The sequence below is a fragment of the Rhyacophila brunnea genome, unplaced genomic scaffold (assembly GCF_057557595.1).
Source record: "Rhyacophila brunnea isolate RB1 unplaced genomic scaffold, BYU_Rbru_1.0 scaffold_11, whole genome shotgun sequence".
Classification (NCBI taxonomy): domain Eukaryota; kingdom Metazoa; phylum Arthropoda; class Insecta; order Trichoptera; family Rhyacophilidae; genus Rhyacophila; species Rhyacophila brunnea.
This window is the reverse complement of record NW_028232763.1, coordinates 24,445,954-24,461,366: the sequence shown is the minus strand read 5'-3', so window position 1 is coordinate 24,461,366 and position 15,413 is coordinate 24,445,954. Positions and strand designations below refer to the sequence as shown.

The following is a 15,413-nucleotide window of genomic DNA, read 5'->3' as shown; positions in this document are numbered from 1 at the left end:
TGAATAAATTATTTGAGCTTTGGCGTCTTCCCCCATTAGGCATATTCTCCCGACATACCTTACTACAATGTTTATTAAGACCCTCAATATTCCATGTATCACCAAAGTAGAAATATATTTAAGAATAAAAATAATAAATGTGATTCACGTATTTCATTGGATCGCTCCATCAACAAAAAATCTATTTTATTAAAACCTTCTATTTAACATCTATAATATGACCATACTAATATATCAGAGCTATTACAAACACTCCTTAATTATTTGTTATTTATATACTTAATAAAATTTATTTGATATAGGTACAAAGTGTATACGGCGGAGCTACGGAATGCTGATTTGACCGAAGCAAGAAGACTGGCGAGCGACAGGGGTTCTTGGAGGGGCGCGTGGTGTCCATATGATCCAATTAAGAGGCGGATATGACCGAAGAAGAAGAATAAGGAGAAGTAGAATTTATAGTTATATACGTCAATTTTGTGACGTTTGGGTGAGAGGTTTTAATAGCTGAACAGCAAGGACAATCTTCGCCTTTTTTATAATTTTACTTAGGCTTAAAATTAATTTGATGAACCACATGCTATATATTTTGTTAATATTTATTCATAATCGGATTTTTCGACAATGTGAAGACAATGAATAATACAGCTTACAGCTTAGCTTCAAAAATGATATGAGCATTGACAAAGGACCTTTCAGCTTGAAATATTGATATTTGTATGTGTTTCGTCGATTACGAGAATACATTCGATAACATTAAACAACCTAAACTGGCAAAGTACACATATTTTTTTTCAATTTGTGTGTGAGTCAGGGTATGGACCTAATAGGTTGAACAAGTGGCTGACATCCATTTCTCGTAAAAACCAAATCCTGTTAATACAAACCTCTACTCTGTGGAGGTCCATATGATTCTATTAGAATCGGACATGGTCGAAAGAAGAAGAAGAAGAAACTTATTAAACTCTTGCAAAAAATATTCAACTGATAGCTAACCTATATTGGAAACAGATAGCAAATATTAAGATTCAAAACGAAATCAGTGGGGAGATAGATATTAATCGGTACTCGGAAGTTATTTTCAAAGAAGCCTTATTTAGTGAATCGACAGGTATTGCAGTTAATAGGAACAATTTACCCTGTACCGATAATGCAGTACTAATTGGTCAATCGAACAATACCCCCTTTTCCGCTAAACAGCGTCCAATTTTCTTCAGTGCAGAATGTCTCTGGATTTTTATATATAATATATTCATGAACAAAAATCTTCACTGATACAGGTGTCATAAAATATGTAATAAACAATATCGATATAGCAAAATTCACCATTAAACACAAAATAGAATTTATTCGGTATTTTAATATAAGAAAAGAAAGACAAAAGGCACCTACGTGATTTTATTACACAAAAATAATAATATCATCTATTTTTTGTGTCATATATAAAGTTTTTCTAAATTATGAAATTATGTGCTTGTGTTTATTTGTGTCAACGAAACTTTATTGTTGAGTATTCTTTCTAGGTCAGTGTTATAAAAAATGGCTTCAAATATAAGTTATTTATTCAGCGATCTTACTTCGCTTGTATTTCCATTCATTTCCATCAAGTTCTAAGTAGGACAAAGGACCCTCAAAAAACATTTCCACCTCAGTTTGTTTTGTGCCTTTATTTGTTTTCACGCTTTATTAATAGTCTCAGCTTCACTGAACTTACACAAAATCACATAGCTTGAGCAAATCGTCGTAAAATGTCAGTATTACCCAAAAATGTCTTTTATTAGAAATACTGGCGAAGAAACCATTATTTTCGTGGAATGAATACAGTTCGACGATATCAATGCTATCAAATTCAAAATTAAAATTTATTTATTTTAGATGAAGTGAAAATTATAATTTATAAATTATATTATATTCAAGACGTTCATACAAGGTCGTTTATAATAGTGGTGATAAATATTGTGTAAAACAAGTGTAAAGTCAACCAGTGAACACCAAATCAATGAGTGCAAAATTAAAACATAAAGTTCTTCGCAAAACAACACCGAATTTACTATACTCATTGTATAAATTAATAGTTATTATGTCAAACATATATTTAGTATTCAATAACACAATCTCATTTAATTGAACATTCCACTACGAGGGGGGTCCTGTAACGTTCTGCTCAACTCAGTCTGTAACAGGCCTCTGGACTATCAACAACAGTCAAAAGTTGTTCTGCATTGCAACGCGAACGTTCACAAATTAACATTATATTATAGGTAATCAAATCAAATAAACGGATGTTAAATGTATTTACACGTGTTTCACTAATCACCCACCAAAACCAATACTACGATGAGATACCATGGTAGTGCTAGTTATTGATTATCTTCGAATGCAATGCGGTAACCTGTTTGCGGAAAATAAAAAAAAAAATGTAATAGCACATTGAGTTCAAAATTATTAACGCATTACCATTTATTTTAATATTTAACAGTAATAATTTACAACAAACAGTGTTTAAAAATGTCTATGAAAGTATACCGAGTGAGTTAAGCGGACTCTATTTTAAGGATTTATAAAACATTGTTCACTTAAAATCACCTACACAAAAATGGAATATATTAATATTATAAGTGTTTTGGTTGAATGTAGATATTGTCTTTCCAATTGACATCGCAATAGCAGGTCAGTTCTGAGAGAACAAACAAATGATAAGCCCGATTTATAAAAATAATAATAACAATAGTATTTAATAAGTCAATACTGTCAGATTTGTTGATGAGAGTTCTGTACCGTATTATATATAAAAAAAATGGTTTAAGGAATTCTATGTATACAATTGACAAATACTACAGTTGGGTGATGCTTATAATACATACATAGTTCGAAGAAGATACATTTTCTGGATAAATATAGTCAATCCATTGGTATCCAGAAAACTTCCATAAGGTGGAACATTAGATCAACGAGATAGTAGAGATCTTCAGAAGTATATTATAAATAAAACAACGCACGTGAGCGAGAGGAATGGAATCAGAATGTAGGTAGAGACTTTCATTTATAACTTACTTTAGAAAATCTTCTTCCCCACTGCAATAGACAGATTCTTGCAACGCTTGTGACGATCATATAGGTAAATATTACTTATTTTAAAAATCCGATATTATTTGTAATAACAAATGTATTTATATTACAGTAATTAAAAGCATCGTAGGTACATATATTTAAGTACCAAATAGTATGAAATACTAAATCTATGCTTTCATTACGTATTTTGAAAATGAAATTGTTTTTAGGATGTTTCAAAAAGATTTATCTCGTATTATATAAACAATAAAGCGGGTATATTATAATAGTAAACATCTGTTTCTTTTATTATTTCTATAAAGTGAAATAATACCGTCTCATTGTTTTGAAAATCTTATATAAGAAAATAGTATTTTTTAGTTATTTCATGGAATCAGAAAATTGCGATTAAAATGGATATTTCAATATTGGGAATATAATTCAATTCTTTTCTTATTTGTAGGGTTTACTATGATATTACTTGAAAAAATATAGATTTTTTCCTATTGGTTTTGTGGGTATACTTTGTAGAAGTTTTTTTTGACCATTTCCGATCCTAATAGGATCATATGGGCCTCCACAGAGTAGAGGTTTGTATCAACAGATTTTGTTTTTTTACAAGAAATGGATGTCAGCCACTTGCTCAACCTATTAGTTCCATACCCTGACTCACACACAAATTGAAAAACAATATGTGTACTTGCCAGACCCAGAATTCGAACCTGGGACCCACGGCATTATAGTCCAACGCTTAAGCCGCGCGGCCACCGTGGGTTAAAAGAAGTTTTACCTAACTCTAAAATGCTCTCTTTGCTCTAAAAATAAGCAAAGACAAACCCAGACGAAAACGTCAGAAATGGTTGCACTTCAATATAAATTTACTTAAGAGACACGCCCGTTCTTCAATATTAAAATTAAAAGATCGTTCCATTAAAAACCTGAACCAGAAGTGTAAAGTAGCATTTGTGTTCTCCAAAATAAAATCTGTCTAAATGTCCACGAGTGTCTAAATGTCCACGTCCACGTTTACTTTCACAAAGACCCGTAAAATATCATGATATCTACACAATTTTATACAACCTGTCTGAACATAATATATTAGCGGGGTAGTTGACACTATACAGTAACATACCTCCTCAATAACTTTATAATATGATCTGAATGTTAATCTACGTATTTGTGTATAGTACTCTTTATCTGTTATTATATTTCTTATAAATTGTTGTCAACTCATTTTCCTTTTTTTGTGGAATGTATATTAACTAAATCAGTGGCGAAGGGTGACTTTCGGAAAGAGGTAAGCTGTGGAGATTTGATAAAAATTACACACTTGTTATGTATACTTACGAGAAATAAGAAGATAATACGACATTACTACTAATAAATAGGTGCACACTAATGACAACGACACACTAATTTAATGAAACTTCAAAAACTCACTGATGACATAAAAATTAAGGGGGAAGGTGTTCCATGTCAGCTATTTTCTGGTATTTTCAGAGGTTAAGCCTGAATAGTACGTAAGATTTGTAGAAAAACTATTTATATCATTATGAAGCTTATTCATCGTCAAATATTTATGTAAAACATTTGATAACTACATAAAGTATTTTTATGACGTAAAATAATATTCTTTGAAACCGTGAAACGTGATAATTGAGAACGAAGCCATATTTTTGTGACATTAATAGGCTGTGATGATGACAAATTTTTCCCTTAATTATTATCTCAAACGATTTATTATAGATAGTTGTAATGTTATAAAACATAATGTAGTAAAATATATTCAGTATAATTATAATATTTGCAGTTTCTTTTGGTTCTAAATCTAATGGAAGCGAGTGGACATTTTGTTATTTAAATATGCTACAATTATAGACATACGAAATAATATAAAGCTACGTATCAGAAGGTTTATCATTAATCATTGAATAAATGATGAAATATCTTGTTAGTTATAAATTTATAATACTAAATAGAGACCTTTTTAAAACAACTGTTTCCACGAAATATTCGACCATCTTGATATCCGCCAGACCCACCTGCGAATTGGTGTATGATGTATGGAATCTTTAGCTGGTATTATTTTAACTTTATATGACCAAAAAAATACGCCAACACACAAGTATTGTACAAAAATATGTTTATAAAAGTGAATGCTACAAATTGAACACAAAAATAGGCGAAACAAACACAAATTCGAACATATTATTCAAAAGGAAAACATATTTTGACATTTGAGGACAAAACAAAAAAAAATCTGAAGAAATTTGTATTTGCGTCAATTCTACGTTATGTCATACTAAATCATACATTATAATTTTTAACACTGTTGCAATCTATTTTGCCTAATATTGCAACATAGCAATCAGTTTTCTGTCCCTTTCTATAACTATCTCCCTCTACATTCAAAATAATTATGATTGTAGTAGGTATGTATTTTATAAATTGTGATAGATTTTATTTTATTTCAGTGACATATATCGGGTCGTCCAGTATTGCCATATCTACTAAAATATTATTGAATTGATATTTTAGTAAATAAGAGAATGAAGTTTTTCACCATTTGTATCTACTATTAGTTTTACTATTTTTATTTAATAAATAATACACATGAGGTTTTACGAATTTCACATTTGTTATTAAACATACTTACATAATTTAGAACACCCCAAACACATCGCGAAGTAAAAATATCTATATTTTTTACTTAGCCAAAATTATGAATCAACATAGGTTAGGTACCTACTGATGTTTATATTACAGAAAATTTAACTTTTACTAAATTATGAATTTGCGAGATTATAATAATACAGATGATTTTAAAGAATACTTTCATCAAATAACATAATAATGGATGCCTGTACTTACATAATATTTTCCAATGTAATTTTTTTTTTAAAAACTAACTTTAATTTCGAAAGTTTAGCCTGGCAATACTATGAACGTCATTTATTTCAGCGGGAATGCGAAATTTTCATCCTCGGTTTTTGACATAGGTACCTAACAATATTATCACAATTATTTATATCGATTGTACTTACAAAAAATGCCACGAACTCACTATCCGATGGCTGGAAGTTCCAAAAAAAGACGTAGGAGAAAAGATGGAAATATTAATACATTAAAAACACAAAGGTTTGAAATTATTATTTTATAATTTGACATAATTATACATAGTTGAAAAAACCACATTTCACAGAAAATTTTGGTTCACAATATTTATTTATCTTGCAAAAGGAAGTTTTGCGTATTACTTATTAATACACACAATTAAGTATAATGATCATTTGTACTTATATTATTTTTATATTATGTTTGTGCCATGTCTTATTCGAAATTAGTGTGTCTGTGACAAAAATTATAATCTGGTACAATAATTAATAGCAGCTATACATTTTGTTTTCTGTTAACTATCTACTAAACTAATATTTTTGAATGTATTATAGTATTGATATATTGCCGAAGACTATGCCTGAGCATGGAAATCCTCAAAGCATACTACCTGAACCAAAATTTCATCCCACATTTGAACACGAACACGAAGAATTTATTATAGAAAATGAAATTGAAGATTCAAGCCCTAAATTCCGTGTAGAAGGCCGTAGAATTATAGACTTTTCATATTTTTTCCAACAACTTCAATTAATTAGCCACCATGATTCTCCATTTAATTGTAATTTATCACATTTAGAAATTTTTGGGGAAAATCGGGATAACTTTAGTAGTACATTTTTTATTCAATGTAAACTTTGTGGTAAAAAATTAAAATTATATACCACTGAAATGAACAAAAACAAAATGAATCTGTGTGACGCATTTGTATCCAGTATAATCAGTATCGGCAGTGGATTTTCAAATCTGGAAGAAATGTGTTCAGCAATTGACGTACCATCGATTACAGCAAGAACATACAGAAAGAGTCAACAGAAGGTGTACGAGTGGTTTGAAGAAACCAAAAATAAGAGTATGGAAAACGCTGCGAAAGAAGAGCGACAACTTGCAATCGAAAATGGTGACGTCGATTCTTCTGGTATTCCCATGATATCAGTTGTTGCAGACGGCTGTTGGTCGAAACGTTCATACAGATGCAATTATTCCGCAGCATCTGGCGCTGCCACGATCATTGGTCAAAGAACCGGAAAGATTTTGTACATGTCAGTGAAAAATAAATATTGCGATTTGTGCGCCAAAGCTAAAAATAAAAATATCCCTGCTCAACAACATAAATGCTTTTTAAATTATACCGGTCCGTCAGGTGGAATGGAATCTACAGCAATATTAGAAGGCTTTAAAGAATCTATTAATACACATGGATTGATTTATTCAAAATTGATTGCTGATGGAGATTCCAGCACATACAAAAAAATTCTTGATTGTCACCCTTATCCGAATGTAACTGTCGAGAAAGTTGAATGTAAAAACCATTTAATTAGAAATTATTGTGGCAAAATAGAGGCATTAACCAAAGACACAAGATATCCCTTGAATGTAAGAAAAATCATTGCGTCAAGAAAAAGACGTCTGCGGAAAGCCGTCATAGGTGCAATCAAGTATAGAAAACTACAAGATAGTACTTTCGAAGAAAAGGTTATCGCTCTGAAAAAAGATTTATTTAATGGACCGCACCATGTTTTTGGAGACCATACTTCTTGTCTACCATATTTTTGTACAAATGAACCAAATACAGAGGACATGCTTGATGTAAATTATGTACCAGCATTAAAAGAATGCAGTCTATTTTCTCAATTAATGATATATAATTCTCGTTTGGTGCTAAATTCAAAAAGTTTAATTTATAATTTTTCTACTAATATTTCAGAATCTTTTAATAACATGATTGCAAAATTTGTAGGCGGCAAGAGAATTAACTACTCTCAAAGACAATCGTACATGGGACGATGTGCAGCGGCGGTAATCGCATTTAATACAAATAAGTTACATTGCACAATTCAAAAACAAGTTTATAAAAATAGCCCAAAAGCCTTCATAAATCGCTTAGAATCAAGAAGGTTGAAAATAAATAAAAAAAAAATAGGAAAATCTTGGCGAAAACCAATACATACTGTTCCTTTATCTAATCCAGATTATGGAGAGAGTTGCCAAAAACCTGATATGGACAAAAATCAATATCAATTGTTAAAAGAAACTTTTTTGAAAAAACTCAAACTGACAAACTATGAGAGGAGGGATATAGAAAGACGCACCGTATTACAATCTGAATGTGCAGAATGGCTAGAAAGGCGACGAAACCTTCTTACTGCCTCTGTTTTTGGTAAGGTGTGTAAGCGGCGAGAAAATACAAAATTTGGGCCTTTGGTAAAACGTTTATTATATAGCCAATCATTAGCCAACGTGAAAGCGGTAAAATATGGTAAAGAAAATGAATCAATAGCTTTACAACAGCTTAGTGTACAAGAACGGATTAAGATTGAGAGATGTGGATTGTTTATTGATGATGTGTATGATTTTATCGGTGCAACGCCAGATGGCATCAGCGATGATGATACAATTATTGAAATAAAATGTCCTTTCTCAGCTGCTGGAATAAGTGCAGATGAAGCTATTGTACAGAAAAAAATTAAATTTTGGAAAGTAGATAAAGACAGGAATATGGTAATAGATAAAAATCACGATTGGTACTTCCAGATTCAGGGGCAGCTTCATATTACTAAGAAAGATGTCTGTTTATTTGGAGTTTGGACGGGACATAATTTTCCTGTTAAAATAGAATTAATCAAAAAAGACGAGACATTTTGGATTGAAAAGATTGAAAAAAAGATATATCACTTTTATATGAATTGTCTACTGCCAGAAATAGTAGATCCCAGAACCAGTAGATCTATGAATATTAGAGAACCAGAAAGGCTGAATTTCTAAATTTTTATTTTAAATTTTATTATGCTTAATATATTTTCAACAAGTCTATATTACATCACTATTTTATAGTTCATCAAGATATATCTAATTTACTAATATAGTTTACTGTTACGAGACACCCAGAACGAGTGTAATTTTATGAAATTCAAAATAATATGTATACTTACATCTAAATAATGATACCTGCAGATCTTGCTGGCGATTCCACTGCGCCATATTTTGTATAAGCATTCGTCTCTGCAGCCGTGAGTTTTGGTTCCGTGTAAAAAGTACATTTTGTTCTCAAGGTCAAAAACCAAATTGGTTGTGCCAATGGCTTATAACCATTCCTCATAAATGATTATAACTGATATCACCTCATAACTGATCAGTGCCACGCACGAGTTAACTCGCGGGATCTTTTAAACGTCATAACTTCTGAATGAACTGTTTGTGTATATTTTCTTAACAATATTTATCATTTTAGTGTGAAAATATTCACGTTAAACATGTTGATTTGGTAAATTTTCACAAATATTTATCATTCTATTCTTATTTCATATTTTTTAAGGGATTCATTTTATTCCAAAAATAACTGACCTACAAGTACCCACCTGGTAAAAATTGAATTTGGATTGGATGGAATTTCCTAGTAGATGTTCCAACTAAACAACATGACGCTTTCTATATATTATTTACTGTTAGTTTTGAAATTATTGTATTTGAAATAAATAATGTATCAATAATACACATAGAAATCAATAGATATATAAAATAGATATCACAGTTTAAAAATCAGAAAGATCAATGCATATTACCATTGTTTATGTTACAATATAAAACAACATTTATCATTGAACGTAGGTACCAAGAAAAATAGACTTCATTAAAATGTGTCAATATAGTATATACCCGATATAATTATATAAATTATTATATTGTTAATTACTCTGTGGGGTCCATATATACTGCTTCAATTGTAATTTAATTTTACAGTATAATTATTTATGTTAAGTACTTGATTTACTTATTATATGTACAAATGTAATATACTTACCTACTTATTAGGATATATCTTGGTGAATTTTAAAATAAGAGGAAATTAAATGGAGGTCATCGTGTCTAGCTAGATGTCTAACTAGACGTTGTTAAGTCTTATATAAATATTTATACATTATTAAATTGTTTTTCTGTTTTTTATTGATGTAAAGACATGGCATGTATTCAAAGTAATAACAAATTAGCTGTGTACTATTTATTTAACTTATATTAAAACCCCAAGATTGATTTCGTCTTACGACATATTTTATTCTTCTAAGTTTTACTATGACATTGTAATATGAACCATGGATATAGTATAGTACTTAAAAAAATCAAAACTGGTAATATATTATTTCAATATTTAATAGTCAATTTTCATTTGAAGTCAGCATTTAATTACTGGTATAACACATAATTATTAACTGATATCTACAACTTCAGATGGACAAATTAATTGATATATCATATTATCAGTTTTCATTTCCTTTCAACAATGTATTCATTCTAGCAGCTATTTTAAATATCTTACTAGTTTTTATGTCATGGCACCTTACAAAGGCTCCGAGCAACCGTATACTGAGCTTCGAGAACAGATGTTTACGACGGATACTGGGTGTGCGGTAATTTTAGAAGTAACGGGAGATAAAAGAACGCACCAAATAGCCTCGCATCACGTTGAGAGTGAATACGCAACTTTGTACCTGGCCCGGCCACGTGCTGCGAGTGCCTGAAGAGAATCCCAATCTGGTTTGCCTGTTCTTCAAGCCAACCGGATTCCGGCGTCCTGGATGGCCGCTAAATACTATCTATATAGCATATCTGGCGGAGTTACGGGCTGCTAGTATGACCTGGAACGATGCAAAAAAACTAGAGTGACAGAGATTCTTGGAGGCGCCGCATTGTATCCATATGCTGCAACTAAGATGCAGATATAGCCGAAGAGAAGAATTAATATACAGCATCTAGAAAACTTAAAGTCTTTGAAATGGTGTTAGAAAGACAATGTTTCTAATATCAAAGTGATATTGAGGATGAAAAAGAAAAGACTTGGAGAGTAAGCTCTACCAAATGACATACCTGATATGATACAAGTAACTGATATGCAAAATTATATTATATTTTAGAATATTATGAATCAATTTAGCAACTTTTATATCATTATCGATAATAAATTTAGTGCAAAAATGTAATTATAAAATTGTTTTATTTTTTAAATATGTATGCGAGATAGATATAGCTATAGGTTACAAACATTAGTCACTTTATATTTACCTTTTGTAATTGTACTATTAAATCTATAAAATGGGTATATATGCTTGATGGTCTACGTCATAAATAATATTATATGAATCACGCCATGTTCGGATCGTACGCCGAAAGTCGGATTTATTTCATTATTAATTAAAAGATTTATTTCATTCCATCTTATTCATATGAAACCGTCGACAAGCAAAGATCTCGGTAGACATTTTCTCCATCTGCAAAAAACATAACATATGAACTGTTAATAGTGTGATTTTTAATCTTTTATAGTGTGCGACTGTTTGAAGAATGGTAATTAAAACGGATTAGTGATAATACAAAGCATCAAAAAAGATTGATTAACTAAAATAAAGTAATCAGGTAGGTAACATGTTTAATAACAACTAGAACGCCTTAGATTATATCAAACAAATAAATATGAAATCACAGGCATTCTCGCAATAACCTCCAAACTAACCACGCAACTAACCTCAAAAAAAGTAGTCGGAATTATGAAACATTGAAAGTATGTGTAGACTAAGAAAACAATAAATTAACACTTGAATAATATATGCAAAACACACAGAATACTACTACAGTAATAAATAACATAATATTGTACTTACAGATAGTGTTTCTTATTCCTGATATAAAACACAATTCCTTCGTTAGGTATCTTGCAATTTGCTATCAACATAATCTGACAGCAGAGAGTTTTTTCTATTAGTCTATGGCCAAAAATACGGATTTACTTGGCCGGCTAAAAAAAAGATTTTAATATAGCAAGAACATTTTGAATATGCGACAAATAAATAAAAGTATATATAATATAGTTGTTAAAAAAATCTGTGTACATTATAAAATATATTTAATATTATAAATACATATATTTTTTAAATTCATGTTATAATTTGTAAACGACGAAGCACGTCAGCTAATACGCATAGTAAATGTTTAAACTTTGGTAATCAAATTCGAATGTGACAGAAAGAGAAAGAAAAACTTTTTAATCATATTAGCATGCGTAAAAGAGATGTAACATAATATCACTTTCACTTTAAAAATCATACCTAGTATTCAATGTCATAGTTCAACTTTAAATGAAAAAACAGAAACTCTAGGTAAGCATGTGTGCCCTTAAGCGATCAGTTTAAAGTAACTACGTATTTTTTCAAAACATTTATACACATCAAAAATTATTAGATAAACGTTCTTTTTATTTTTAAAAACAGTCTATATTTATTAACATTCGATTAAACACTATAGAAATTATTATTTTAAATTATCGTATTATTAATTATTTAGTTTTAGGCTCTGCGATCGGAGCTTTCCTTCGTTCACACAATTCGATAGACTGGGCGGGGCTACGTGACGTAAAGTCCATATGAAAAAAATTGAGAATTATTTGAAACATAATCCGACCTCCGATAGATGGCGCGCTGTGGTATATTTTTTAAAACCCTTTGCAGATTGTTTTGTAATTATCTGTGTAATACATTCCTACATATACCGCATCTTTCATTGGCAAAATAAATTATTTTATAGAATATATAATCAAGTGATTATATAAATAAGTCAATATGCAATTACAAAATATTTTTCTTAAGAAGGTAGGCTTCATATAATCGCCTAGTATGCAGTCTTCGCCACTGAACTAAATAATACTGTCCAAATAATAATGTCCGTTTACATGTGAATTCACAATCATCACATTTTTATCCAGTTTACAAATCAATGTTTGTTGACTATTCAACATTACATATTTTCATGAAAACTGATTTTTGTGTTTACCTCCGATAATTGATTGTTTTTGTTCATGGATATAATATTCACTGCTGTTGTATTAATTTTATACTGAAACTGTTTGTTCGCATTTTCAGCCGAATTCTCAGATTTTGGTCGACGAGGTAAATCGCGCAATAATTTGTTGAGTCTGACAAAGCTTTAATATTTTCAAGAGCTGAAGTTTAAATACAATTTTTGAATGTGTCACATATTCGAAATTCAGCCCGTAGAAGGTTCATATTCGATAGTCTTTTATTTAAGCATCGCGACACTAATTTAAAAAAAAAAGAATTTTAGAATTTTTCAGTTTACTATATAGTAGTTTATGATCCCCTCATAGACATTTAGGAGGTAGCGACCCATGTATTAAAAGCTCGTGGTGCATGCAGAGTTTATATTTTTCTCAATGAATTTGCTTGTTTAATACTTTTGTAAACGTAGTCTATGGTGAAGTATGAAATCACAAATGTTTCTTCGTCCATAAAAGTTGCCCATTTAGTCTTATAAATTACTCTCTTCTAGTGAATCGAATCATAAAGTTCTATTCTAACTTGCTTAAGGGGCACCACTCCACCGTTTTGAGGGATAAAAATCTTATCTCGCATTGTTACTTATACAAAAAGAGTTTTCACTATGTAACATTTTTCTTTTGGATTTTTCTTTTACAAACTCAAATCTCTCTTGTTTCGAGCCTCGTTGTACGATAAAAGTCCTTTAATTCTATGAAATTGAATACAGTAGCCCTCTTGTATCTCTGACAAGGTGATGTATAAATTGATTAGGGAGAAACTCACGGAACATTGATTAAACGGCTTTGAAAAATTGTTTAAAAACTTTTATAATTTTCGAATTATTGAAATGTTTAAGGATACACAATACATATCTTTAGAACGGTCTTACGATAATAACTCACTAACTCATATTAAAAAAATCGGTGTGTACGCGCGTTAGAGGTTATACTTCTTTGGCATAACGAAACAAAAACAAAACTTGTGATAACCTAGATTCTTCGACTAGCTTTTAATCTTGTTAAATTACACACTCAAGAAAAAGGACTTTTTATTGGAACGCCGTTGGCTTATTTCTATACATTTTAACTTATATTACTAAATTATATAATTATTTATCGTTGTTTTTATTTTTAAAGTAACAACTGCCACGCCACTATGACGTTTAATAGTTTGTTTACGTAAGGAATTGCAAATGGCCGACAATAATATATTCGCTGCCTAGGGAACGGAATAATTCTAAACTATAAAATTATACTGTATAATCATCACGATTGGCATACTGACATACTGTGGCGTAATCGTACTGCGTTCGGCTGATAACCGACTAAAGTAAATACTATAATATGTAATACATAATAATATGATAAAAAACCGTTCTTATGATTCTCAGTAAACAGAAAGTTGGAGACGCCCGAGTTGTTCGCTGACTTTTGATACCGAGAAGACAACAACAAAAAAAGCCCGCAATAATAAAGACAGCAATAATAAAATAGCCCGTACACATGGGACGTCTGGCCACCCTACATACATTTGAAACAATTAAAATATGAAAACGACATCCTTGATCATTCATAATACACTTAGAAAACCGCGTAAACTTTGGTATTAGTTTTACTTACAATTTATTATAATACAAAACAGGTAAGTACTTCGATACTTTATTTCAAAATTAGAATAATATCAATATTATTCTGCCCTGCTAAGTAAAAAGACATTTTTGGTTTTAGTGAAATAAGAAGCCAAGTAGTTTCTTTCTTCTTATTTATTATGTAAAATTATTGGACTGTTTTGACATAATCTCTAAATAGATAGTGTATTTTTAATTAGCAGGGTAGTATTTTTATTGCTATGGCATTACTATTTAATATAGGTACATAAGATAATAATGTGAAGTATTATTAATTGATTAATTGTCTGAAACTCCATTATAATGGTTTTATAAGAAAGTTTCTTTTGTTACCGAATTCTACTTTATCTCAGTTATTTATGTTGACATCTGTCTTCCATCTTCGAAACGGTCGATAACTAAAGTTGATAATTATTCAGAAAAAGAAGATTTTTGATTCTAATTAACAAAAACGGTTGTTTTTAAACCATTTAATGTGAAATAATATGTATATTAAGTAGGCGACTATCGAAATTTTAAAATTGTTGTTTGTGATATAGATTGCAACTACAAGAATGTTTCAATTTCCGACAGAGTACGCCCTGTCTCGAGGCATTACATGCAGACGATATTAAACGATACGTACAGAAGTATGGACAGATATTCAACGATCTTGCAATAAAATAAGGAATTTTCAATATGTTAGTCTGCATCTTTAAAGCCATTCGTGCTAAATCCGCTCGGTTTCCAATAGTGATTTCAATGTACGTCTATGGATATAGGTCATCTATGAATTTTATTGGAAAGCTCGGGTGTGC

The 15,413-nt window shown here is 30.4% G+C and overlaps 1 long non-coding RNA gene across 1 annotated transcript; it reads right to left on the bottom strand.

Moving 5' to 3' along the window:
- Positions 1–10,112: 10,112 nt before the first annotated feature.
- On the bottom strand, positions 10,113–11,895 carry LOC147078506 (uncharacterized). The gene is made up of 3 exons (XR_015072176.1): positions 11,820–11,895; positions 11,224–11,429; positions 10,113–10,799 (listed from the first exon to the last, which is right to left on the bottom strand). It is a non-coding gene; the product is annotated as an uncharacterized LOC147078506 (long non-coding RNA).
- Between the last annotated feature and the right edge of the window lie 3,518 nt (positions 11,896–15,413).